At 36.0% G+C, this 1,392-nt stretch overlaps 1 protein-coding gene across 1 annotated transcript in view; it reads left to right on the top strand.

Moving 5' to 3' along the window:
- Ubr3 (ubiquitin protein ligase E3 component n-recognin 3 (putative)) overlaps positions 1 to 1,392 on the top strand; it is a 187,218-nt gene that overhangs the window by 163,630 nt on the left and 22,196 nt on the right. The gene's annotated exons all lie outside the window — the stretch shown is intronic.

Raw genomic sequence — 1,392 nt, 5'->3', positions numbered from 1 at the left:
ATTTAACAAATTTTTCTTAAATATTTAAATAATTTGATTAAATCAAGTTTTTAAAGATATACTATGTTGCTGGTTATTTGTTTGTTTTGTCCTAGACAGGATTTCACTATGCATTTCAGGCTGGCCTTAAACTGGCCTTTAAATTCATGTTGTAGCCCAGGCCAGCCTCAAAATCACAGTGATCCTCCCACCTCAGACTCCTGATTTCTGGGATTACAGGCATGCACACCATCATGCCTGTCCCTGTTGCTGTTTTTATATTCTTATCCAGAGTATTGATTCTTGTTCAGTATATGTACCTTCTAGGTCTTCATATTTAGCAAGTGATCATTCTGCTGATTAAGTAGACAAGGGTGAAGTGACTTATATGGTTTCAGGAGAACAGTAGCAATGATCAGGGACAATTTATAGTTTAGAATCAAGGCATACTATCACTGCCAAGTGAATATAGCAGAAAGCAGAGTAGTTTAAAATTATACAAAAGATTATCAAAAAGAATATATCCAGTTGACTTCCCAAGAGCTTCAGTGTTATCAAAATAAATTCCATCCATTAGCTAGCAGGCCTTTATTGCTCAGATTTTTGTTATGAAGAGGAATATAAGACAGCAGGCATAGTTTCTTACATTTGGGAATTTATAGTGAAGTTAAAAAGAGTACAGTAGTATGATGAAACAAAGAGGAACTGTAGAAATATAAAGTATCATCAGATAGCAATTTCTGTGGTCCAAATTTTCAGTGTCTTATGGTATTCTGTGGTGTTTACTCAGTTTAATATGTATAATATATAGTGTGTATATATGTATATGTATTGTACATATAATATGTGTAATATATACAATACATATTATAAGTTAAATAATAATAGTTAAACTGGGCATGGTGGTGCATGTTGGTGGTTTTTTTTTTGTACCGGGGATTGAACTCAGGACCTTATGCTTGCCAGGCAGGTGCTTATGCCCCTGGGCTATCTTCCTGGCCAAATTTTTTTTTTTTTGGCAGAGTGTTGATATGCAGCTCAGGCTGACCTTGAGCTCAGTTTGTAGCCCAAGGTTGGTTTCAGACTTGCATTGATCCTCCTGCCTCAGCCTCTGAGTGCTGGGATTACAGGCATGCACCACCATACCCCGCCCAGAACATGTTTGTAATACCCAACACTGGAGGTTGATGGAGGAGGATTGCTGTGAGTTTGAGACCAGCCTGGGGCTACATAGTGAGTTCAAGGCTAGCCTGAACTATGAGGCAAGACCCAACAACAACAACAGCAAAAAAAAAAAAAAAAAAAAAAAAAAAAAAAAAAGTTTAATAAATGACATCAAAGCAAAATTACTACTTTATCCCATTTTACTATAATTTGCAGGGTTATATTCTCATATTTCAGTGACTATCAAAA

Source organism: Octodon degus, unplaced genomic scaffold (genome assembly GCF_000260255.1).
Source record: "Octodon degus isolate 3935 unplaced genomic scaffold, OctDeg1.0 scaffold00065, whole genome shotgun sequence".
Classification (NCBI taxonomy): domain Eukaryota; kingdom Metazoa; phylum Chordata; class Mammalia; order Rodentia; family Octodontidae; genus Octodon; species Octodon degus.
This window is presented reverse-complemented; position numbering and strand designations above follow the sequence as displayed.